This window comes from Callithrix jacchus, chromosome 3 (genome assembly GCF_049354715.1).
Source record: "Callithrix jacchus isolate 240 chromosome 3, calJac240_pri, whole genome shotgun sequence".
Classification (NCBI taxonomy): domain Eukaryota; kingdom Metazoa; phylum Chordata; class Mammalia; order Primates; family Cebidae; genus Callithrix; species Callithrix jacchus.
In genome coordinates, this window is record NC_133504.1 from 59,819,169 (window position 1) to 59,847,101 (window position 27,933).

Sequence of the window (27,933 nt, forward strand, 5' to 3'; positions counted from 1 at the left end):
ACTATACCTGTGTGTCACCATGTTCAGCTAATTATTGTGGGTTTTTTCTTTTTGGAGATATTGAGTCTTTTTATATTGTTCAGACTGGCCTATAACTCCTAGCCTAAAGTGATCCTCCTACCTCGGTCTCCTACAGGGCTGGGATTACAGGCTTCAGCCATTGCATCCAGCCTCCCATGAGCTTTCTCCTTACACAGAAGATAAAATAAGGAGCCTTCTCATAAGAAATCATTAGAAATCCCTTTAGAGATTTTGAGGAATCTTAAGTAATGCCTGAATGTCTCTCTCTTGTCTTTTAAAAAAAGTCTGAAGCTAGGATATTGCTTGTGTTAGCAAACCTCAGACTATTCCTTTGAAGCCATTTTTATAAGACTGTGTCTGACTAAAAATTATTCAATTATGAAACATAAAGAAGAACTATGGAGCATAAAACATAGCTTATTCTTATGAGAAAACTAGGTGTAAGAGGGGAGACAATTTCCAAGACCAGGCAAGGGTCAAAGCAGAGTTAGTCATCATGATTCCAATTCATTGCTTTCAACTACTCTAGTAACCACTTACTTTCTAGATTTCAGAAAACTGTTTTTTGTTTTTTTTGTTTTTTTTTTTGAGATGTAGTCTCATTCTGTCACCAGGCTGAAGTGCAGTGGTGCAATCTTTACTCACTGCAACCTCTGCCTCCTGGGTTCAAGCCATTCTCGTGGTGCCTCACCCTTCCAAGTAGCTGGGATTATAGTCATGCCCCACCACACCCAACTAATTTTTTTAGTAGAGATGGAATTTCACCATGTTGGCCAGGAGATGGTCTCGATCTCCTAACCCCGTGATCCACCGACCTCAGCCTCCCACAGTGCTGGGATTACAGGCATGTAAGAATAGTTCTTTCTTATCTTTGTTCTGTCAGCTTACTACATTGCATTTGAGGACAACAAAGCAGTTTGTATTCAAATAAACAATGTCTCTGTGCCAGGTACTTTGGAACAAATGATTAATAGGGTCAAATTGTAATATGTGCATGAAGTCCTACATTGCTATACTATTGCTTAACAATTACCCATTTATTTATTTTAAATATGAATAAACGGAGCTAAAAATCAAAACAGAAAAAAGTAGGTGAAACCATTCCAAGTACACTGTAAAATTTTTTGAGAAACGTGATATATTTAGTAAACTGATACATATTTAATGGACTGTAATACTAGTTCTTTTTGTATGTTTTGAAAGTGGAATGTTATAACTTCTTATCAGAGAAAAATCAATATATATTTTAATAATAAAACAGGATAGATGATTATATTAACATGCTTTTCATGCTCCTGTTACACATAGAAAGGAAAGTTTATGATCAGGAAAACATAGACTTAAAAAAAAATCACTGTGTGGGACTAACTGCTTTGTTTCACCTTTTGAACTGTCTCTCAGTTCATGGTCTGCTTGTATTTCTGTGCTAATATACTTTAAATAGGAAGAATTCTTTTCAGTGATTGGTATGACTTTGATTCAGCACAGCAAGGACAAGTTAGTTTGGATAGATAGTGACACATTTTTTTTTTCTGTATGGTAAGATCATAGAGTTGCACTTGTAATGTGTAGTTTCTGCCTCTCTCAGTTAAATCAACACAACTGAAATATGCTCCCTTGTTTTAAATAGCAGCTTGGGCAGAATATGTACCTGCCATCAAACACAGGAAATATATTTGATGCAATATTTTACACTGTTCAGTTATAAAAATAAGGAATTTGTATTTTGAGACACTACATCATCCAAAGGTAAATCATTTTCTTATAAGTGCTCTTTCAAGTCACTTATAGATGAAATTAGTAGTAGCTTTCTGGAGTCAGAAGTCATATGATTGAATCATTTCTCTGCTATTCAGCTACTTAACATTCTATGTTGCATAAGTCAGGTAATTTACTTAACAATATCTTATACACAGAAAAGATGTAGTTATTTGAGAAACTTAGAGGATAATTTATAACATTTTTCTTTACGATGAAGTTTTCTCGTTAAAAGATTATAAGATGTCATTAAGCAGTAAGGGAAGGATTTTGTAATTTTAAATAGATCAACAACCTGCATCATCCAATCATTGCATGGACAACAACTGACTTATCTCACAGTGCACCTGATGTAAGCATGAAATATTACACTGCAATTTTAAACCACTGAAGATTATGTTTTACAGCCATATAACTTATGTTTTCTATATATCCTATAAAAATTTTCAGATAAATTTTACAAAACACACTACAAATGAAAACATTGAAAAACATGGTGATATTAAAATAAGACACTATTAAATACAAATATAAGTGACTGCTTAGAGACAATAGAAATGACAAGATGGCATGGCAGGAACAACTCAGGATTGCAGCTCTCAGTGAAGGCACAGAGGGTGAGTCCTCGCCGCATTTCCAGACGGATCTTTGTTGCCCACAGAACGGGGAAATTCCCAGGAGTAGGAGAGACATGGGACTCCAGTGCAGCCCTCTCAGCTTGCGCCGCCATTTCGGCTGGTGCCACAGCACAGCGGCACCCCACACAAAACACGCTGGTCTGGGTGCCCTGATAAACCAACAATCTGAGATTTGGGAGGGCAGATTCGCATATCCATCTGATTAAACAGGACTGGGACAGAGAGCCAGACCAGGAGATTCCTGGGAAGTGACATTTGAGCCGGTGCAGTGGGTTGCTGCACGGGAAATTGCACACATCCCGGTGCCCTTTCAGCAGGTGACTAAAACACTTGGGAGAGAGTCAACCATTCAACTTAAAAAAAAAAAGGGAGAGAAAGGGCTCTGAGGCGGGGAGGGCAGGTGATCAGGCTCGGCGGGTCCCGCCTTCACAGGGACAAACAAAATGGCGATTCAAAATGCTCAGGGTTGAGAGTTTCATCACGGGCACAGCTGAATCCAGGACAGTCCAGCTCCGTGGGGGAGGGGCGTGCGCCACTATCGAGGCATTCCGCACCTACTGAGGTACACTCCCATTACTGACACAGCCTGCCATTGCCAAGGCAACCCACCATAACAGAGAGACTCTGCCAACAGGGAGGAGCTTACGACAGCAGGGCGGAGCCCATGGGCAACAGGCCAGAGCCCACAGCAACAGGGCGAAGCCCATGGCAACAGGGCGGACCCTGCGGTAGAAGGGTGGAGCCTCGGCAGGCAAATAGGGACTAGACTACCTCCTAGCTTGGTAGGACAGTGCAACGGATACTCATAAAGAAAGCTCTAACTCCCCAAGACAGAGCATCTAAGGAAAAAAAAGGGATTTATAAGTTCTGCTGCAGCAGACATAAATGCACCTGCCTAACAGCCCTGAATGAACAACGGAGCGCACAGCTCAGTACTTGAGCTCCTATAAAGTACAATCTGTCTCCTCAAGCAGCTCCCTGACCCCTGTATATCCAAAGAGTCACCTCAAAAAGGACTGATCAGACTGACATTTGGTGGGCATCATTCTGAGACAAAGATAGCCGAAGAAGAAACTGGTAGCATCCCTCACTGTTCTGCAGCTGCTACAGGTATACCCCAGACAAGTAGGGCCTGGAGTGGACCTCAGCAGTTGTATAGTAGAGGGGCTAAACTATTAGAAGGAAAACTAAGCAACAAAAATACTTCATCATCAACAACCTGGGCGTCCACTCAGAGACCCAATCGAAAAGTCAGCAACTACACAGATGACAGGTGGATAAATCCACAAAGATGGAAAGAAACCAGTGCAAAAAGGAGGAAAACAACAGAAACCAAAACACCTCACCTCCTTCAAAGGACCAAAACTCCTCACCAACAAGGGAACAAAGCTAGAAGGAGAATGAGTATACGAAATGATGGAATCAAACTTCAGAAGGTGGGTAATGAGAAACTTTCATGAGCTAAAAGAACATGTTCTAAATCAATGCAAAGAAACTAAAAACCTTGAAAAAAGAGTTGAGGAAATGATAACAAGAATGGACAACTTAGAGAGGAATATAAATAAATTGAAGAAGCTGAAAAACACAATACGAGAACTTTGCAAAGCATGCTCATGTTTCAACAGCTGAATTGACCAAGCAGAAGAAAGGATATCAGAAGTCGAAGATCAACTCAATGAAATAAAATGAGAAACCAAGATTAGAGAAAAAGTGCAAAAAGAAATGAACAAAGTCTCCAAGAAATGTGGGACTATGTGAAGAGACCTAATCTACATTTGATAGGCGTACCAGAATGTGACGAAGAGAATGAATCCAAGCTGGAAAATACTCTTAAGGATATTATCTGGGAAAATTTCCCCAAGCTAGCAAGGCAGGCCAATATTCAAGTCCAGGAAATACAGAGAACACCACAAAGATATTCCTCAAAAAGAGCAACCCCAAGGCACATAATCGCCAGATTCAGCAGGGTTGAAATGAAGGAGAAAATACTAAGCGCAGCCAGAGAGAAAGGTCAGGTCACCCACAAAGGGAAGCCCATCAGACTCAGAGTAGATCTCTCAGCAGAAACTCTACAAGCCAGAAGAGAGTGGGGGCCAATATTCAACATCCTTAAAGAAAAAAACTTTCAACCCAGAATTTCATATTCAGCCAAGCTGAGCTTCATAAGTGAAGGAAAAATAAAATCCTTTGCAAACAAGCAAGTACTCAGAGATTTTGTCACCACCAGGCCTGCTTTACAAGAGCTCCTGAAAGGGGCACTATACATAGAAAGGAACAACCAGTACCAGCCATTCTAAAAACATACCAAATGCTAAAGATCATCAACAAAATGAAGAATCTGAATTAACTAAAGGGCAAAACTGCCAGCTAGCATCAAAGTGGCAGTATTGAATTCACATATAACAATATTAACCCTAAATGTAAATGGGCTAAATGCAACAATTAAAAGACACAGACTGGCAAATTGAATAAAAAAAACAAAACCCATCAGTGTGTGGTATCCAGGAAACCCATCTCACATGCAAGGATACACAAAATAAAGGGATGGAGGAAGATTTACCAAGCAAATGGAGAGCAAAAAAAAAAAAGGCAGGAGTTGCAATTCTCATCTCTGATAAAACAGACTTTAAAGCAACAAAGATCAAAAGAGACAAAGAAGGTCATTACATAATTTTAAAAGGATCGATACAACAAGAAGAGCTAACGATCCTAAATATATATGGACCCAATACAGGAGCGCCCAGAAATATAAGGCAAGTTCTAAATAACTTACAAAGAGACTTAGACTCCCACACAATAATAGTGGGAGACTTGAACACTCCACTGTCAATATTAGACAGATCAACAAGACAGAAAATTAACAAGGATGTCCAGGGCTTGAACTCAGACCTGGAACAAGCAAACCTGATAGACATTTACAGAACTCTCCACCGCAAATCCACAGAATATACATTCTCCTCAGCACCGCATCACACCTACTCTAAAATCAACCACATAATTGGAAGTAAAGCACTCCTCAATGGAAATCATAACAAACAGTCTCTCAGACCATAGTGCAATCAAGTTAGAACTCAGAATTCAGAAACTAACTCAGAACCACACAGCTTTATGGAAACTGAACAACTGGCTCTTGAATGTTGACTGGATAAACAATGAAATGAAGCAGAAATAAAGAAGTTCTTCGAAACCAACGAGAATGAAGACACAACATACTAGAATCTCTGGGACACATTTAAAGCAGTCTCCAGAGGAAAATATATAGCAATAAGTGCCCACATGAGAAGAGTGGAGAGATCCAAAATTGAAAGAGCTAGAGGAGCAAGATCAAAAAAACTCAAAACCTAGCAGAAGACAAAAAATAACGAAGATCAGAGCAGAACTGAAGGAGATAGAGACACGAAAAACCCTTGAAAAAATCAATAAGTCCAAGAGCTGGTTTTTTGAAAAGATCAACAAAATAGAGAGACCACTAGCCAGACTGATAAATAAAAGAGAGAACAACCAAATAGATGCAATAAAGAATGATAAAGGGGAAATCACCACAGATTCCACAGAAATTCAAACCATCATCAGAGAATACTACAAACAACTGTATGCCCATAAACTAGTAAACCTGGAAGAAATGGATGCATTTCTCGACACCTGTGTCCTCCCAAGCCTAAACCAGGAGGAAGCCGAAACTATGAATAGACTAATAACAAGGTCTGAAGTCAAGGCAGCAATTAAGAGCCTACCACACAAAAAATGCCCAGGTCCAGATGGGTTCACAGCCAAATTCTACCAGACACACAAAGAAGAGCTGGTACCATTCCTTCTTAAACTATTCCAAATAATCCAAAAAGAGTGAATCCTTCCCAAATCATTTTATGAGACCAACATCATCGTGATACCAAAACCCGGCAGAGACTCAACAAGAAAAGAAAACTTCCGGCCAATATCCATGATGAACATAGATGCAAAAATCTTCAATAAAATATTGGTAAGCCGATTGCAACAGCAAATCAAAAAACTTATCCATCATGATCAAGTAGGATTCATCCTGGGGATGCAAGGCTCATTCAACATATGCAAGTCTATGAATGTAATTCACCACATAAACAGAACCAAAAACAAAAACCACATGATTATCTCAATTGACACAGAGAAGGCATTTGAAAAAAATTCAACAGTGCTTTATGCTAAAAACCCTCAATAAACTCGGTACTGATGGAACGTATCTCAAAGTAATAAAAGCTATTTATGACAAACCAACAGTCAATATCATACTGAATGGGCAAAAACTGGAAGCATTTCCTTTGAAATCTGGCACTAGACAAGGATGCCCTCTCTCACCACTCCTATTCAATATAGTACTGGAAGTTCTAGCCAGAGCAATCAGGCATGAAAAAGAAATAAAGGGTATTCAAATAGGAAAGATGGAAGCCAAATTGTCTCTATTTGCAGACGACATGATAGTATACCTAGAAGACCCCATTGCCTCAGCCCAAAAACTCCTGAAACTGATAAGCAACTTCAGCAAAGTCTCAGGATAAAAAATCAATGTGCAAAAATCACAAGCATTCCTATACACCAATAACAGACTTAAAGAGAGTCAAATCAAGAACGAACTGCCATTCACAATTGCTACAAAAAGAATAAAATATCTAGGAATAGAACTCACAAGGAATGTAAGGGACCTCTTCAAGGAAAACTACAAACCACTGCTCAATGAAATAAGAGAGGACACAAACAGATGGAGAAACATTCCATGTTCATGGTTAGGAAGAATCAATATCGTGAAAATGGCTATACTGCCCAAAGTAATTTACAGAATCAACACTATCCCCATCAAGCTACCATCGACTTTCTTCACAGAACTGGTAAAAACCACCATGGACTTCATATGAAACCAAAAGAGAGCCCACATAACTAAGACAATTCTAAGCAAAAAGAACACAGTGGGAGGCATCACGCTACTGTACTCAAACTATACTACAAGGCTACAGTAATCAAAACAGCATGGTACTGGTACCAAAACAGAGATATAGACTAATGGAACAGAACAGAGGCATTGGAGGCAACACAACATATCTACAAATATACAATCTTTGATAAACCTGACAAAAACAAGCAATGGGGAAAGGATTCCCTGTTTAATAAATGGTGTTGGGAAAACTGGCTAGCCATGTGCAGAAAGCAGAAACTGGACCCCTTCCTGACACCTTACACCAAAATTAACTCCAGATGGATTAAAGACTTAAACATAAGTTTTGGCACCATAAAAATCCTAGAAGAAAATTTAGGCAAAAGCATTCAGGACATAGGAGTAGGCAAGGACTTCCTGACCAAAACACCAAAAGCATTGGCAACAAAAGCCAAAATAGACAAATGGGACCTAATCAAACTCCACAGCTTCTGCATGGCAAAAGAAACAGTCACTAGAGTGAATCGGCCACCAACAGAATGGGAAAAAATGTTTGCCGTTTACCCATCTGACAAAGGGTTGATATCCAGAATGTACAAAGAACTCAAACAGATTTATAGGAAAAAAACAAACAAGCCCATTTAAAAATGGGCAAAGGATATGAACAGACACTTTACAAAGGAAGACATACATGAGGCCAACCAACATATTAAAAAATGCTCATCATCCCTGGTCATTAGAGAGATGCAAATCAAAACCACACTGAGATACCATCTCATGCCAGTTAGAATGGCGATCAAAAAAATCTGGAGACAACAGATGCTGGAGAGGATGTGGAGTAATAGGAACACTTTTACACTGTTGGTGGGAGTGTAAATTAGTTCAACCATTGTGGAAGACAGTGTGGCGATTCCTCAAGCCCTTAGAAATAGAAATTCCATTTGACCCAGCAATCCCATTACTGCGTATATATCCAAAGGACTATAAATTGTTCTACTATAAGGACACATGCACACAAATGTTCATTGCAGCACTGTTTACAATAGCAAAGACCTGGAACCAACCCAAATGCCCATCAATGATAGACTGGACTGGGAAAATGTGACACATATACACTGTGAAATATTATGCAGCAATAAAAAATGATGAGTTCATGTCCTTTGTAGCGACATGGATGAATCTGGAGAACATCATTCTCAGCAAACTGACACATGAACAGAAAATGAAATACCACATATTCTCACTCAGAAGCGGGTAAGGAAAAATGAGAACACATGGACCGGGGAAGGTGGTACTATACACTGGGGTCTATTGGGGGGAATAGGGGAGGGACAGTGGCGGGGGAGATGGGGAGGGATAGCCTGGGGAGAAATTCCAAATGTGGGTGAAGGGGAGGAAAGCAGCAAAACACACTGCCATGTGTGCACCTATATGACTATCTTGCTCGTTCAGCACATGGACCCCAAAACCTAAAATGCAATTTAAAAATAATAATAAAATTAAAAAATTAAAAAAAAAGAAATTACAAAAACATAAAATTAAAGATTCAAACCTCAAATATATATAGATGTTATAAACCAATAAAAAAAAAAATGAATAGAACAACTGTTAAAATGCATGAAGGCAATTCAGAGAAGAAATCATGGTAGCCAATACATTTGTGAAAAAAATGAATGGCATACAAAACGTCATATTCAAAGGAAATATTATATTTTTAACTTTCACATTGAAAATAAAATATTGACATTCTAAAAATATTAAGTATTATCAAGGATGTAGAGCAAAGAAAATTCAGATTCTGTGTTGGTGGGAATATGAACTAGGCAATTTTGGAAAGTAATTACACAAATTTAGTAATATTAAAGATGTACATATTTTAAATAACTGCTTACATTTCAAGTTTATTTCCTGAGAAATCTTTTACTTGTGTAAAATCATGTATTAGGACATTAGTTCTAAGAGTGAAGTATTTGTTCATCAAAAGGAGAGTGTTAATCTACTTGAAGTATAATTTTACAAATGATGACATTTAGTTCATAAAATATTTGAAGGATAATTCATTATCAATGAAGAAATTTCACATAAAAATGTTTTGAGTAAGACAATTATAGAATGGAAATTTCAATATTGTAATATATTTTAAAATAGAGTATGCAAACTGGTTAGCATGTATTAGCTATGAACTTGTATATGTGGAAAGAACTATGAAATGTTTGGAATAAATACCACTGTAATTTAGGATAGTAGTTCTGTGGTAGACAAAGGGAAAAAAGAGGGGAATATGATCAATGTACTATTCTGTTCTCTCATTGCTATAAATAAATACCCAAGAGTATGTAATTTATCAAGAAAAAGGGGTTTAAATTGGTTCATGGTTCTGCAGGCTATCTAGGAAGCTCGGGAAACTTACAATTATGGTGGAAGGGGAATGGGCATAGCCAGAGCAAGAGCCAGAGAGAGTGAGCAGGAATGCACTACATACTTTTAAATGAACAGATCTTGGGAGAATCAGTCATTTTCACAACTCAGGTGGATGATGCTAAACCATTCAGGAGAAACCACCCCCATGATCCAATCACCTTCCACCTGACCCTACCTCCAACATCGGGGATTACAATTGAGCATGAGATTTTGGATGGAAACACATATCTGAGCTATATCAATCAAGAAAGAAGCATGCAGAATATTAATTACATCTGTAATGTTTGTATTTAAAACATAGTGATGAGACTTTAGCTTCCAGAATTGTTGCACTAGTAAATCTGAATCAACAATTCTATTGAAAACTACAAGAAAAGCTGGACAAAGACTAAAGAAGCATTTGCTTCAAGTAACTGGCAAGTTACCAATTTTTCAACTATTGGAGAATGTACAATTCAAGACATCTGAGCCTAGCATTTAGGGTCCTCTTAGCCCTCTGGGTATGTGCCAATTCAGAAACAGGCAGCTGAGGGTTTGAGACGCCAAGAACTGTTTCTGGGAGTCTCATGAGACCAGAGAAACAAAAATTAGAGTCCATACATTTCCATGAGGCAATGGATGCCCCAGATAAATCCCTCCTCTTTGCATTGGGATCCCACAGTGTTGGAATACAGGAGTATGTTTTACTTACAGTGAAATTGACATTCTGAAGAACTGCAACCCAGCATCAATTAAACTTCATTTAGTTGATTTTTTTAAGAAAGAAATCTTTAATAATCATCTTAATAATAATAATACTGTTCATTTAAATGGTCACAACTTGGAAGCGTACAGAATGGTAAGAAAGGAAGCCCGGGGCTCGGCTGCAGTCCTGGGGATCTGGGCCAGGGGGTGAGCTGCTGCAGAAGGGCCCAGAACAGCAGAGGGACAGGGGCTCTGAACAGAGGACAAAGCCAGAAGCAGGGTGGGGGCTATGTACAACGGCAATAGAGAAGAAGAATTCCAGTAGAGCTTCGTAGCTGATGCTGAATAGAAAGTGAGGTGTATTTTTAAATTTTGGATGTTTTTATTTCTATTGGATAAGTCCCCAAGAGAAATTGTCAAGATTGTGCTTACTTTAGGAAGGGAGACAGAGTAGTAACAGAAGAGAACAGAAGAGAAACCTATGGGTTTTGGCAAATGTTTTGTTTGTTAACATGGGTAGTGGCTGCAAAGGTAATAATTTCGTGATAAATCTTGGGCAATATAGTTTTTGTTTTGTGAACCTATAGACATGTTGAAATATTTCATATTACATCAGGCTAAATATGTCTTTTAAAAAGTTAATAGGAACTCAAAAACTGTGAACTCATTTTTCAAAAAGTCAAGCAAATAAGACAAATCTATTAATATTTGATAAAGCTGGTTTATTGCTCTATTGATTGCTTTATTGTATCATATACATCACTGATTAAATAGCAAAAGAGTAATAAAAAACACCATGTTCATCCTGAGAAAGACTGAGCAAAAATAATAATAATCACTATCATTCCAAGGGAGCAAAATATGACATCTAGCTTTGTAATATTTGTAATATCTAATAACTTATAGGCTATGTTTACAACAGCTGCAAGCCATTTCAGAATGTTGTTTAGGGACCTAAATTTTTCCTCTTCTCTAGTATAACTTTTCATTGAATTCCATTGTTTTTCAGGAAAAAAAAATGTTGTTTTTTCACAAGGCTTGGAAATGAGCAGTGGCTCATGCAGTTTCAGCACACAGAGCTAACTCAACAACCCTGTAAAAAAGACCGCAAGAACCAATATAATAGATTTTGCCTTTCGAATTTCCTGGAATAGTTATCAAGTAGAGAAAGTTTTGGAAAAGTAATTTGAATGGCAAATCACATTTTTTGAATTCTATACCTTAATTTTTTTAATTACATTGCCAGATTATTTTATTTTATTATTATTTTATTAATTATTATACAATATATTTGTCTTTCCTAAGAGGTAAACAGGTTGAAATTTCTTTTAATTTATCATTGATCTTGACAAGTCTTCCAATTAAGTTACTAGTGCATTTTTAAAAGAAAATATCATTTTTCTCTCAATTTTCCTGATTTCTAAAATATGTATCAATTTTTATATTTATGCCATCCTATATTTGAAACATTTTCTGATACACTTTTGCAGCATTTGCAGCTTTAAGTACTTGTCCTATTCCAATTGGGATCTTCTGCTGTTGCTATTTGTTTTCCTCTTTGTCTCTAGAGATTAAAGGAGGACATAAATCATGACTTAAAAATCTTTATACCTTGTGCCTAGCAAATAATTCAATAAACATCAGCAAAGTGGTGAATGAAAATGAACTTCTAGATATTTCTTGAGAGCTCATCAAGTCAGTAAGAACGGGTAATCCTTGACATACTAGAAAGATAGACAGGAGGCAGGACTAGGTTGCAGCTTCTATGTGGATGGACAGAGCAGCATGTGGAGACTCACATCATGAAATTTTGCTCCAATAACTACCACAGAACATACCAGAAAATCTCAGAGAATCCACAAACTCTTTGAAGGAACTGGATCACCACTGCAGGCTCCCAGAGATGCTGATAAACTGTGAATCTGCTTGCTTTCTCAATAGGGAGGCTCATGGTCTGCGGCAAGTTCTCAGCCTTTATCATAGGCTGCCTGGAAATAGACTCAGTGCTGTTGTAAGGGGATGGTGAGAGACAGACCAGCCTTTAAGACTGTGGGGTGTGTGGAGCAGGGTGAAGCTTGTGACTGCCAGCTTTCCCCCACTTCTCTGGTGACCTGTATGACTCAGCAGATACGGCCATAAACCCCTGGGAATATTACTCCACTGGACTGGGTAGCCACAGCAAGCCCCACCCAAGGAGAAGCTGAGCTCAGATAAACCTACCACTGCCCCTACCTCGTGGTCTTTCCCTACCCACCCTGGCACCTGAAAACAAAGCTCATATTCTCTTGTGAGCTCAATCAGGTGTTTCTAGGCTAAATTTGCATCCTTCCCATAGGATCATAGCTGATGCATTCTTGAAAGCATCACCTCCTGGCTTGAGGCCAACCCACATTAAACAGGTACACTGAACAAAAACACAACCAAGGACCCTCACAGAGTCCGCTTCACTCCCCTGCTACCTCCACCAGAGCAGGTGCTGGTATCGATGACTATTAGACTTGAAGATGGGTCATATCACAGGACTCTTTGCAAACATTCCCCAGTACCAACCAAGAACCTCGTAGGTCCCCTGTGTGGCTAGACCCAAAAGATCAAAAATCACTATAGTTCAGCTCTCCAGGAGGCCCCATTCCTGGGGGAAGGGGGAGAACACTACACCCACGGAGCACCCCATGGAATAAAAGAATCTGAAGAGCAGCCCTTGAATCTCAGATCTTCCCACTGACATAGTCTACCCAAATGAGAAGGAACCAGGAAAACAATCCTGGTAATTTGACAAAACAATATTCTTTACCACTCCCAAAAGATCATATCAGATCACCAGCAATGGATCCAAACCAAGATGAAATCTCTGAATTGGCAGAAAATGAATTCAGAAATCGAATATTAAGCTAATCAAGGAGGCACCAGAGAAACATGAAGTCCAATTAGAGAAATTAAAATCATGATACAGAATATGAAAGGAAAAATCTTCAATTAAATAGACAACATAAATAAAAAGCAATCACAGCTTCTAGAAATGAAGGACACACATCGATAAATGCAAAAAAAAAAAAATCTCAGCAATAGAATAAAACAAGCAGAAGAAAGAACTTCAAAGCCCAAAGACAAGGCTTTTGAATTAACTCAATGCATCAAAGACGAATAAAAAAGACTAAAAAACAAAGTCTCCAGTAAATTTGGTACCATGTTAAACATCCAAACTTAAGAATACTTGGTGTTTCCAAGGAGGAAGAGACATCTAAGAGTCTGGAAAACATGTTTGAGGGAATAATCACGGAAGACTTCCCCTTGCTAGAGATCTAGATGTCCTCAGTACAAGAGGCTCTCAGAATACCTGGGAAATTCATCGCAAAAAGATCATGGCCTAGGCACATAGCCATCAGGTTATCTAAAATCAAGACAAAGGAAATAATCTTAAAAGCCTGTGAGGCAAAAGCATTAAATAACCTATATGTAAAAACGTGTCTGATTAAAGATTTCTCCACAAAAACCCTCTAAGCTAGAAGGAATTGGGGTTCTTTCCTTGGCCTCCTTAAACAGAACAATTAAGAGCCAAGAATTTGTATCTAGTGAAAGTAAGCTTCATAAATGAAGGAAAGATAGTCTTTTGCAGACACACAAAAAAATAAATGCTGAGAGAATTTGCCACTACCAGTCCAGCACTACAATAACTACCAATAGGAGCTCTAAATCTTGAAATAAATCCTCAAAGTACACCAAAATAGAACCTCTTTAAAGCAGAAGTCTCACAGACCTATATAACAATAACACAATGAACAACAACAAAAACCCCAAGATACTCCAGCAACAAATAGCACGATGAATAGAAAAGTACCTCACATCTCAATAATAACATCGAATGCAAATTGCCTAAATGTTCCACTTAAAAGGTATAGAATGGCAGAGAATTCACTAAGTTTCTGCTATTTCTGGGAGACTCACCTAACACATGAGGACACACATACACTTAGATAAAAGGGTGGATAAAGATATTCCATGGAAATAGAGCAAAAAGCAAGCAGGAATTAGCTATTTTATTAGACAAAACAAACTAAGGCAACAGCAGTATAAAAAAAAACAAAGAGGGGACTGGGCGCGGTGGCTCACACCTGTAATGCCAGCACTTTGGGAGGCCGAGGCGGGTGGATCACGAGGTCAAGAGATTGAGACCATCCTGGTCAACATGGTGAAACCCTGTCTCTACTAAAAATACAAAAAATTAGCTGGGCATGGTGGTGTGTGCCTGTAATCCCAGCTACTCAGGAGGCTGAGGCAGGAGAATTGCCTGAACCCAGGAGGCGGAGGTTGCGGTGAGCCAAGATCGCGCCATTGCACTCCAGTCTGGGTAACAAGAGCGAAACTCCGTCTCAAAAAAAAACAAAAACAAACAAACAAAGAGGGACATTATGTGATGATAAAAGGACTAGTCCAACAGGAAAATATCACAGTTCTAAATATATATTTACTAGCACTGGAGCTCCCAAATTTGTAAAATAATTATTGCTAGACCTAAGAAATGAGTGAGAGGGCAACACAATAATAATGGGGGACTATAATATTTCCCTGACAACTCTAGACAGTTCATCAAGACAGAAAGTCAACCTAAAAACCATGAATTTTAATTATATCCTATTACAAATGGACTTAACATATTTACAGAACATTCTACTCAATGACTGCAGAATACACATTCTATTCCTCAGCAAATACAATATTCTCCAAGATATACCATATGATAGGCCACAAAACAAGTCTCAGTAAATTTACAAAAATCTAAATTATATCCAGCACTCTCTCAGATCACAGTGGAATGAAATTGGAAATCAACTCTGAATGGAATCCCCTAAATTATGCAAATACATGGAAATCAAATAACCTGCTCCTGTATGACCATTGTGTAAACAATGAAATCAAGATAAAAATTAAAAAATTATTTAAACTGAACAATAATAGGCACAGAATTTGTTGAAACCTCTGGGACATAGCAAAAGTGGTGCTAAAAGGAAAGTTTATCTCGTTAAATGCCTACACCAAAATGTCTAGAAGAGCACAAATAGACAATCTAAGGTCATATATCACAGAACTGGAAAAACAAGAACAATCCAAATCAAAACTCAGCAGAAAAAATGAATAAATAAAAAATAAAGACCAGAGAAGAATAAAATGAAGTTGAAACAAACAAACAAAAAATACAAAAGATAAATGAAACAAAAGGCTTGTTCTTTGAGAAGATAAAACTGATAGACCGTTAGCAAGATTAACCGAGAAAAAAGAGAGAAGATTCTAATAAACTCAATTAGAAACTAAACAAGAGATATTACAACTGATAACACAGAAATACTGAGATTATCCAAGGCTATTATGAACATCTTTACTTGCATAAACTAGAAAACTAAGAGGAGATGGATAAATTCCTGGAAATATGCAACCTTCTTAGATTAAACAAGGAAGATAGAGAATCTATGAACAGACCAATAACAAACAGCGAGACTGAAGTGATAATAAAAAAAATTGCTAATAAAAAAAGGTCAGGACTAGACAGAATCACAGCTGAATTCTTTCACACATTCAAAAAAGAATAGGTACTAATCCTACTGACACTATTTTGAAAGACAGAAAGGGGTAGTCCTCCTAAATCATTCCATGAAAGCAATATCACCCTAATATCAAAACCAGGGAAAAACATAATAAAAAAAGAAAACTACAGACCAATAACCCTGATTAACACAGATGCAAAAATCCTCAACAAAATACTAGCAATCCAAGTCCAACAGGAATCAAAGACATAATCCATCATGATCAAGTGAGTTTCATACCAGTGATGCAGGGGGATTTAACATATATAAATCAATAAATATGATACACAAAATAAACAACTAAAAACAAAAATTAATAATCATCTCAATAGTTGCAAAAAAAGCACTTGACAAAATCCAGCATCCCAGTATGATTAAAATCCTCAGAAAAACCAGAATAGAAGGGCATACCTTAAAGTAATAAAACCCATGTATGGGCTGGGTACTTTGGGAGTGCTGACACCTATAATCCCAGCAGTTTGGGAGTCCGAGACAGTTGAATCACCTGAGGTCAGGAGTTTGAGACCAGCCTGGCCAACATTGCGAAAATTCGTCTCTTCTAAAAATACAAAACATTAGCTGAGTTTGGTGGCAGGTGCCTATAATCCCAGCTACTCAGGAGGCTGAGGCAGGAGAATCACTTGAATCTCAGAGGCAGAGGTTGCAGTGAACTGAGATAGCGCCACTGCACTCCAGGCTGGGCGACAAGAGCAAAACTTCATCTCAGGAAAAAAAAAAAAAACATTTATGACAAACCCACAGCCAACATCATACTGAACAGGGAAACATTGAAAGCATTCTCCCGGGGAACTGGAACAAGACAGGGAGGTCCACTTTCACCACTTTTATTCAACATAGTACTGGAAGTCCTAGCCAGAGCAATCGGATAAGGGAGAGAAATAAAGGGCACCCAAACTGGTAAAGAGAAAGTCAAGCTGTTGCTGCTTGCTGATGATATGATTGTATACCTAGAAAACCCTAAAGACTCATTCAAATGAAAAATTAACTTCATAATCATGGGAAATGTAAAGTTTGTCAAGAATGATTGTGTATTTATTTGACAATGTCATGTTCATATTCTGTTTCTAAAAATATTACAGTGGAGAATCTATCATATTAATGACTTCTGAGTAGCAGATCTTTTAGCAATCTCTATCAATTTTCCACTGAAATAAATTTAAAGACACAAGGATAAAAACTGAAATTAAGATCAATAGTTTGGGCAAATTTTCTACTAATATTAAGAATATAAAGGTATTGAGAAAGAAACCTACCCATCTTCATTTCCTTTCTGACTCTAGGTTTGTTCCATGAAATAGAGTCCTCTGGAACAGAAAAATAAAAATTATATAAAATAGAGTTTTTATATTTATCTCTGTGGTAAACAGAATAATGGTTGCCAAAAATGACCATGTCTTAATCACCAGAACCTGTGAATATGTCATTAAACATGGCAAAATGGACTTTGCATATGTAATTAAAGACCATGAAATTGAGAGATTATTCTGGAATATCTGGTGCACTCAATGTAATTACATGGGTCCTTGAAAGTGGAGATCCAGCTGGATGCGGTGGCTCAAACCTGCAATCCCAGCACTTTAGGAGGCTGAAGCGGGTTGGTCACCTAAGGTCAGGAGTTAGAGACCAGCCTGGCCAACATGCTGAAACCCCGACTCTACTAAAAATACAAAAATTAGCTGGGCATGGTGGCACAGGCTTGTAATCCCAGCAACTTGGGAGGCTGAGGCAGGAGAATCACTTGAACTCTGGAGATACAAGTTGCAATGAGCTGAGATTGCACGATTGCAAACCAGTCCTGGTGACAGAGCAAGACTCTGTCTCAAAAAAAAAAAAAAAAAAAAAAATAGTGGAGAATTTTGTCAGATTGTGGTCAGAGATGTGGTTTAAGGACTGGACAGTAACAATGGTTACTGTCTTTGAAATTGAAGGAAAGGCGCTATAAATAAATGAATGGGGGCTAATGCTAGGAGAGCTGAGAATGGTAACAAAATTGATTCTCTACTATATTCTCCAGGAAACAAAACAAAACACACAACCGTGACAAACCCTTGGGCTTAGCTCAGTTATACACATGCTTTGGCTTCCAAGTGTATGTTAACAACATATTACAGCAGCAGTAGAAATCCTCTGTATGACCTTGGATTTACCTATTTAGTATGTATACTAACCATAAAATTGGGAGGCCTTGTCTTTAGCCCCAAAAGGTTGATTTAACTTGCTTCTCTATTCACCCAAAATTTTAGGACACCTGCCATTCCCAGCAAACACTAGAGAAGTGGGCAGGAATGGAATATGGATATATGTGTAGTTGAGTTTGAAAACTAAAGCCAATCTACCAATTCAGTATTTTTACTTCCTGTGTCTAGATGTATGTATCTACACACACACACACACACACACACACATGCACGTGCTATGCACAAAACAACTTTATCAGGTAACTGTTACCCATTTAACTAGTGAGGGATGTAGACACAGGGAAGTAAATAACACTTGACTTGCAAGAGATGGAACATTGAATTTGAATTCAAGTTTGTCTGATACCAAAGGCTTATAAGATGTGTGTATTTTTGTGTGTGTCATACAATTCAGCCACAATAAATAGGTTTATGTCATTCTTTTTTATTAAAATTATGTCCATACATTTCCTTTATCCAGTTCTTGTATTTTTTTTATTTTATTGATAATAGCCTTCCTTCATCTCAGAGCTTGTATTCTGGTAGAGAGAATCCTTTTTCTAGGAGAAACTAAATCTGTTATATACATATTTTGTATTAAAATAAACCAGAGCAATCGAAAATCCTAATCAAAATGATTTTTAATAAGAAAATTTAGGCCTGGCACAGTGACTCACACCTGTAATCCCAGCACTTTGGGAGGCGAAGACGGGAGGATCATGAGGTCAAGAGATTAAGACCATCCTGGCCAACATGGTGAAACCCCCATCACTAGTAAAATTACAAAAATTAGCTGGGCACGGTGGTGTGCACCTGTAGTCCTAGCTACTCGGGAGGGTGACACAGGAGAATCCCTGGAATCTGGTATGTGGACGTTGCAGTGAGACAAGATCTCGCCACTGCACTCCAGCATGGCAGCAGAGTGAGACCTCATCTCAAAAAAAAAAGAAAGAAAGCATATTGGGGTATGTAACTTAGAAGTCCTGAAGTTGGATTGGCATCACATAAATCGAATAACACGTGATCCAGTATGACTCAAACATGCTGCCAAACAGCTTTTTTTCTTTTTATTCCATTTTCCATTCTGCTTGTCAAGGAGTTTACTTTATTTCAAAGCTTCCTTAAGCTTACGTTGTCCCTTGTTCATGTTTTCAAGGATGAGAAAGTATTTTTGTTCTGAAATTATCATAAAATTCTGAGAGCTATTCTGATTAAATCAATTTAAGTTATATGCCACCCATGAAACACTATTCTTGGGAGATTTAATGCACTGATTGATTTCTGTTATATGTTATTGGAAATGGAGTCACCTTTCCAGAATCAAATGAATCCCCAAAAGCCAAGCTGCCTTGTCAGCAAGGGAAGAAATGTTGGAAAGGTTAATGAGGTAAGGAGAAATATGTGTATAATTAACAAAAAGGAAAATATTTTAAATGTAATTTCCTTGGGGAAAGGATTTTGCCTTTTTTATCATTTTAAAATCACTATTTGTCATTGCAGAATTTGTAATATAATATTCACAAAAATTTATAATAAATCAAATGAATATGTACTTATATGACTATAAATATAAAACAAGTAAGAGACTGTACATATAAATTATGATAATAATTGAATACCGTGTTAGTTATTTTGATGCAACATAAATATACAACAATAAACTTTTCTTAAATGACAGCAATGGAAGAACTGAAATTTATAAAAATTTTAAATTTACAGTTGTGGAAAAATATAAACTATAAGTGAAATTTTGCTGTGTATTAAATGTTAGTTAAAAAATAAATTTGAGTCTCTAATCCACACAATACTTAAACAATTTTTAGATAGATTAAAATTTTAAAGTAAACGATACAATGTCATAATATTGAACAGTTAATTTTAGTCTTTTAATTATGTAGTATAATAAAGGATTTCTTAAAGCATTAATATATAAACATAGGAAAGTATTGATAAAGGTAATTATCATAAAATTTAAAATTTCTATTCTGTAAGGATCTTATATATATAAAAGATAATAAGGAAAGTCAACACAACAGGAATTCAGATTGCAGAGAATTTTGACAATAAGGGAACACAATACAACAGGAAAATGGACCAAACACAGAAAAGGATGTCCACATAAATGACCACTAACCAATGAAAATAAATTTATTTCACAGGGTTCTGGAAGTTGGAGGTTCAAGATCAAAGTGTCAGCAGGTTTGGTTTCTCCTGAGATCTCACATGAGATTTTCTCTGTTTTGTACCAACCTGGTGTCTCTCCCTTTTCTTTTAATGAAACTAGTCATATTAAATTAGAGGCTCATCTTTATAATCTCATTTAACCTTGATTACCCCATCTAAAGCCCTATTGTTGGGGTTCAGGGGAGACCTCAGCTTCCTTGAGAGGACGTTTCTCCAGGTTCTTGTTCTATGACTCTCTCAAGAATGAGAGAGGAGATCATGGTGCAGTGCACTAGTGAAATAAATACGACCAAAAGTGTTGCAGAAAGGTGATTTATTTAGGCAGAGAGAAAAAGGAGAAGGAGAAAGAAACAGCTAGCTCTCACACTGAATGAAAGAAAGAAAAGCTGCTCTCACAATGAGTGAGAAGGTTCCCAGAGGGAGAAAACCAGAGAAGGAAACTCCCCTCACACTGAGTGGGAAAATCTAAAAAGATGGAATCCAGGAGAGGAAAGACAGCTTCCACACTGGGTGGAAGGGGACCCCAGAGGGGAATTCCAGGAGTGGAAAGAGAGCTCCCTCCCTATGGGAGGGGATTCCAGTTCCAGAGAGCCTAAAATCTGGTGTGGGTGAAGGAGCAGGGGAATTTATCCTGGAAGAAATTTCCACCTCCCCAAGTTCCTCTGGCCAATGAAAGAAGTTCCTTTAAACTTCCACTAGGGTGATTGACTTTTAGTTTCTTCCTGTGCCTGCAAAATTTAAACATAAACTATTAAATCTCCTGGGTGGAGAGAGATGGGAGGGGGCAGGGCGCTGGGAAGTTCTTGCCTTTAAAACTATGCACTCTTGTGGACCCGGAAAGAGAACACATTCCCTCACTATTTCCTAATATAAACCCATTGGGGATTAGGCTTTCAACATATGAATTTGGTAGGATGCAGTGAAGTTCAGTTCATTAAGAGTGACACATTCATATAATGGATCACTGTAGAGCAGAAGATACATTATCCATAAAGATGAATTTTATAAACAACATGTTAAGTACAAAAAGCAAGCATCATATAAAGTTTTAATACATGGAAGTAATGCATATTAGTTCCTTTGGAAGAAAGTCATTTATAATAAACACATAAGTCACTGCATAAGTATAATTAACAAATTCAAAATAGTCTTTCCTTCTTCAGGGGAAAGATGAAGATTCAATAAGGAATGTGTATACCATACTGAATACTTCAGCTCAACTTTGGTGAGTTTTTAAAAAAATTTTTAAGCTGAGTGGTATATTTATGCTTTTTTATTCTACTTTTTTGTTTGTTTGCATTAACTTTTACGTCTAAGATATACATTGTGCAACAATTTTGTTTGAAGTTATCTTGCAGGATCTTAGGATACATTGGCAAACATGCTAACATACCTACTCTAATGGAGCTTATATTGTATTGCAGTAAACAGACAATAAACAGGAAACAAAACAAAACAGCAAAATGTGTATAGTCCTTGCTGTGTTTGGACATTTGTTCCATCCAAACTTCATGTTGGAATTTAATCCAAAATATTGGAAGTGAGGCCCCATGGGAGCAGATGCCTCATGAATAGGTTATGCCCTCCCTAGAGAGCATAAGTTCTCATTCTCTTCATTTTCATGAGATCTAGCTGATAAAAAAGAGCTTGGCACGTCTCCCTTCTTTCGTTTCCATTTGCATCATGTGACCTCTGTACTCAGTCAGATTCCCCTTTCACTAAGGCTGTTGACCATAAGCAGATGTCTAACCTTAAACTTTCCAGCCATCACAATTGTGAGCCAAATAAACTAGGAATATGGAGCCTCAGGTATTCCTCTTATGTATGTATGTATGTATTTATTTATAGACAGTCTTGCTCTTTAGCCCAGCTATCCCCAACCACCCTGGGTTTAAGTGGTTGGGGATAACCACTTATCCCGCTTCAGCCTCCCACCTCAGCCTCTCAAGTAGCTCAAGTAGTTGGATTACAGGCATGCCCCATCACATCCAGCTAATTTTTGTATTTTTAGTAGAGACAGGGTTTTCCTGTGTTGCCTAGGCTGGTCGGGAACACCTGGGCTTAGCAATAGGCCCACCTTGGCCTGTCAAAGTGCTGGGATTACAGGTATGAGCCACTACGCCCAGCTAGGTAATCCTCTTTACACACAAAAAACAGACTAACACAAGCTTTTAGGAAAAATAAAAATCGAACATTTTTTTCAGAAGAATATATATTTTTCAGTACTTGTTTTTATCCAGAAGAATTGTTTTCTTTTTGTGATATATCTTTTGAAAGTTCCAGAATTGATCATAATTTTTTCTCAAATTGACTGCCACAGTAAATATGGAGGCATTTGTTATATGTAATGCATTTTATATTTAGGTGTAACTTCCTTCTAGATATTTTTTAATGCTAAAATTCTTGTAAGCTGACTTAATTCTGTCTTTAAAAAATTTTGGAATATGAATAAATAAGAAAAGAGCAAAATAAAAGGTAATCCTCGCATTGCAAACAGATTGAATAGGAAAACTGCATCTGTTTTTTATTTATTTACAGCATAATACATATGCTCTTTTTCTAGCAAAGTTAAAAATATTGATCGGCTACCAATACAGAGAATTTGAAGAGCCAGTTGAAGAAATTAATGCCAATGCTAATAACTGATAAAAATATTTTGATTATATTAGTTAATAAAAATACAAGTTAATAATTTAACTTATCATTCCTGCAAATAGGTACACCTATGTCTGCATATATATAATAAAAATTGAGGAATTAGCTTTTACTACCACATATTAAATAAAACAAGGTATATCTAGATGATACCCTCAAAAGTATCACTTTGAAAAATGTTAAAGCACTTAGGAAATACACATACTTTCTAAATACACATACTAAAATATTCAGTGGAAAATGAAGAATACAAAATTCTTTTCTGTGACAAATTCTTTGTTCCCCATTATGTAATATACACATTCATGCAGAAAGATATAAATAATGGTTGACATTTAATGAGTGCTTACTTTGTGTCAGACACTGAGCTGAGGATTGTTTCGAGATTTCAGTAAATCCTTGTAAGAATCTTTTGATGTAAGTACCAATATTATCCACATTTGACGGATGAGATGAGTTTTTGGGAGATTAAGTTTACAAAACTAGTTATTGTGGAATCCAGGATGTGAAGCAAAGAAGTCTGACTCCAGAAACTATCCTTTTAATTACTCTTCTGACTTGCAGGTCAACTGAGGTTACTCTTTATGATAAAAATATAAGTAGTTAGAGATTAAAGTAAGAATCCTGCTTCTAATGGTAAAGCCCATACTGTCCCAAATGTTATGCCAAATCCCAGGGGCTTATATTATCATTTTTCTTTTGATTCATTGAGATGATAATTATAGCCTCATGAAACCTCTGTTGTTCAGTTTTTGGCTATCCTGACTCTGGAAAATTGTTGCTTGTCTCATTTTCCCTCAAGCTAGAGTTTCCTAATCTTGAGATTTTTTTTTTTCTCTCTTCTCACTCTCCTCTCTTCTTTTCTTTTCTCTACCTTATTCTGACTCACTATTCATTTTTTATACAGATTAATTTGTTTTCTTCCAAGCATGTTGTCTTCGAAGAATCTTTCAAGACATTTTGCTAGATGAAAAGTTTCCATAAACTGTTGATGCGAATTGTTAATTATCATTAGGTTGGTGCAAAAATAATTATGGTTTTTGTCGTTATATTTAGGGCAAAAACCACAATTAGTTTTGCCCCATCCTGATACTTCCCTGCTACATAAAATGAAAATGATAATCTAAACAGAATATACATTCATACACACACACACACACACACACACATACATATAAAATGAGCAATATACATTTGGGAAAATTTTTGATCTCACTAAGAATTAATGAAAATATACATAGTCACAATACCATGTTTTCCTCAACAATTAGAAAAGCTTTAAAATATATATTATTGAATACTGAAAAAGGTGTTTTGGCTGGAGTACTCACTGGTGTGACTTTGCATTGCTGTTTCTGCGAAGTAATTTGGCACTATATTAAAAACAATCTCAGGGCCGGGCGCGGTGGCTCATGCCTGTAATCCAAGCCCTTTGGGAGGCCGAGGTGGGTGGATCACGAGGTCAAGAGATCGAGACCATCCTGGTCAACATGGTGAAACCCCGTCTCTACTAAAAATACAAAAAATTAGCTGGGCACGGTGGCGGTACCTGTAATCCCAGCTACTCAGGAGGCTGAGACAGGAGAATTGCCTGAACCCAGGAGGCGGAGGTTGCGGTGAGCCGAGATTGCGCCATTGCACTCCAGCCTGGATAACAAGAGTGAAACTCCGTCTCAAAAAAAGAAAAAGAAACAATCTCAGTACTAAATTCATACACTTTGGTCCAAGAATTCTATCAATTTCTTCTAAATGCAAGACAGAAGAGCACAGACATTGTAGGTGTTTCAATAACATATATCAGCTACCTCTAATATGAGAGGTTGAGTGCCCATGGTTCTATGTTACACACTGTCAGGAAATATTCCACAGCAAAATTGTCTGAAGACCAAAAATTACCGCTACAAATGATGAATTCGTATCAATTTACAGAGTCACCGACACAAACAAAAGGAAACAGATATTTTCTTCAAATCTCTACAAACACCACGGCCACTAAAATTGTGATTCCATGACTAGATGACATTTAACTCTGGTAGTAGACACATCGCTGGTTCTCCTTTACTCTCTGAAGTTGGAAGTATTTCAATTATCAGAGACCTGATGAAGTTTGCTTAAATGTTCTTAGTCCATGTTCATGCAAAAATGTTTTATATGATAGAGCATCCATCAATGTCAGTTGATTCCAAGTTTCTTTTATCCCTAAAGGATTCTTCAGATGATCATGTGAATTGGCAGATATAAATTAATACACAGAAAAAGAGCACATATTCAAATTTTATCCAACCTCCAATATCTCATATGAGTAGTAATAGACCTTAGGCTTACTTGATATGTTTTGTTATAAACATGTATGTAGATTGTTTATCATTTGCATGTGGGTGTTCTGGAGCTCTTTAGGTCTACTATCAAAAGCAAACTACCTGGCAATTTAACCTCCATCACCAAATGCTGGTAACTATTTCAAATTGCATCCGAAGACCCTAGAGGACTGATGCCGTTCCTTCCTCTCAGCCATACTCCCTTAGATATTCATTTAGGAATTATAGATAGAGGAAAGGTCAGTGTCACACAACTTCTTCAGTAATATTATTGGGAATTTAGAATTTATTTGTAAATTAATAAATAAATTAAGAAAGAGGATGAAAGAAAGTTTATACATGAAACTCTGTGGCGTAATTCTGCTGAATCCTTCGAGGTTCTGTGTTGTTGTAAAAAAACTTATTGCAAAATATTCGTTACTAGTGAATGGCTTTTCATCAGCAAATATTTATCTACCAGTACACTAAGTGCAGAGATGTTTGTAAGTAGTTTATGGCTTATTTTAAAGATTCCAGGTGTTCAGTTCATCTGCATATAAACATGACACCAACACAGCATACAAGCTTATTCACCAGAGTAAATAAGGCCCCTCTAGCTATATACTTTGTACTTTCTTCAGAGATCAATTCAGCAAGAACCACATTATTTATTCAGGATGACATTAAGATGTTCATTCTTCACAAGAATAAACACATTGATAATGTTAATGCTACACTTTATTTTCTGCAGAATACCCACACTTAAATACAGCAGAGGAGTGCATGACCTTTTCTTTGCATTTTTCATTTCAACATGTGATTATAGCTTTCTGTTTGTGGTTAGTCACTTCTGCAAGATTTCCCAATTTAAGATTTTAAATATTATACTTCTAGCTTTCCAAATAAGTAACCTCAGCATGATTTCATTATTGCTACTCTTTGATAGTGGTAGATAGTAAAAATTTAAAAATGCACAAGGGCACCAAATGCTATTTCTCTAAAGAGAGTTGAAAGGAAAAACAAACGTAGAAAGCATTGAACAACATGAGGAAAGTCACAATAGTCATATAAAACTCTGGATAAAACAAACCTTCTGAAGAAACAGATGGGTCTTTTTACAATAAACTGAGCATTTTTATGGCTCACTGGAGCACATACCATAAAGTGTCAATGAAGTTTAGGTAAGTCTCGAAACTAAGATTCTGTCTGCATAAGGGATAGATAAAACAACTCCAGGATGTATCCAAAGGGCTTTTTAGTTCCTGATACACAAACAAATATAAAAGTCAAGGTGTAGCTGAGGTAAGATATTTTCTTTTATAGTTTCTATTAAAAAAATGGTTCTTTGGTTTCTGGGTTTAGAACTTTCCTGTTGCCTATTTAGGGTTAATATCATTTGCACATTTAGCTCTTAAGGCTCTTGGACCCAAAGCTATTGCTGATCATTTAATTCTATATATTTCACTTTCTGATAGAATAGAAAGTTATTTCCGGATCACACTGCAGAGATTTCTTGTAAAAAAAATATATACGAGGTATACATATGTGTGTGTATATATATCCCTTGAAAACTACTGCATAATTATTAAGTGAAAAATTACAAATAATTTTTAAACTAGAGAAAAAGATGAAGTACTACTCAAAGATCTGATAGAGGTCAATAAAAGTCAAGAGAATGTACAATTTATCTTAGATAATTTAAAGATAAGGTGATACCACATTTGCTAGTATTGAAACATAAACCTAAGTATATTTCCAAAATGTAGTCATAAAATAAATAATTTAACAACAAATATTTTGTTCTAAATAAAAATCATATTAAACAATGTAGTCGTATTTTAACAGGAGAAATAAAATTCAATTTCATAAATAACAACATATTTTAAATAATTTTAGAACATATCTGATACAGAATATACAGTTAATTGATTGTTACTTTAGGAAAGAGACTAAAGAAAAAATAATGGCTATATTCTCAAACTTAAAAATTAGAACTACATCTTCAGAGGACTTATAGTAATAATCTAAAAATTAAAAGGAATTGTTCTAATGTCAGTTGTTATAAAGTATTTTGAAATTACATTTAAAAATATATATTTAATTATTGAAAATGAAAAATTTGCAATTGGAGAAAAATTCAGTGTTACAAGTGGTATACAATGAAAAATCAGCTTTTGCTCCTTCTTGTCACCAAATCCCTCCCTTCCTAGATGCAACCATGATAAAAAACCATATGTAAACCAAGATCTTTACACAAATAGAGTGTTCTTTGACATATTTTTCCACATATTATAATGTAAAGTAGTTTCTTAAAGTTAATATAGTTCTGGCTTCTTATTTTTAAAGGTTGCAAAGCATTTCATTGATGGGCATATCACAATTTACTTTTAATCTTATAGTTTCTAACATTAGTTCTTACACCAGTGTTGATACTACTTATATTTGTATGTGGATAAACATATGTATAGATTTTTTATCACATTTTGTCAAATATTTCCTTTGATTGTAAGATATAGCATTATTTTTGGTACCATTAGGAAAGAAAAAAATGAGATAAAGAATATACCGGAGGGGACTCAAGATGGCGCTGTGAGA